Genomic DNA, 415 nt, shown 5'->3' with positions numbered 1-415 from the left:
CGCCCACCTGGGTCTCCTGCGCCCACCTGGGTCTCCTGCGCCCAACTGGGTGTGCCAAGGCCACCTGGGTCTGCCGCGTGCACCTGGGTCGGCCGCGGCCACCTGGGTCTCCAGCGCCCACCTGGGTCTCCTGCCTGTGTGTGTGTCAGAGCTGGCTCGGAGTGCGCAGTCGGCGTGGTCTCGGCAAAGCGGACAGCTCTGTCAAGGGTGTCTCCGCTTGAGACACGGACACATGCCCGCCGAACCTGAGGGGCCACAGACCCAGAAAGGCGGTGTCCTCAGTCCGTGTGCCAAGGGAGCATCCCCGGAGAGACTGCGCTGATGACAGTGCCAGTGGCTTGGGATTGCCATGTCCCTCGGGTCATTTTGATTTCACTTTATTTTTTCCACTGAGGTTCCGTCATTCGAAGGTTGC

Source organism: Pteropus medius, unplaced genomic scaffold, assembly GCF_902729225.1.
Source record: "Pteropus medius unplaced genomic scaffold, Ma_sr-lr_union100, whole genome shotgun sequence".
NCBI classification, from domain to species: Eukaryota; Metazoa; Chordata; class Mammalia; order Chiroptera; family Pteropodidae; genus Pteropus; species Pteropus medius.
This window is presented reverse-complemented; position numbering follows the sequence as displayed.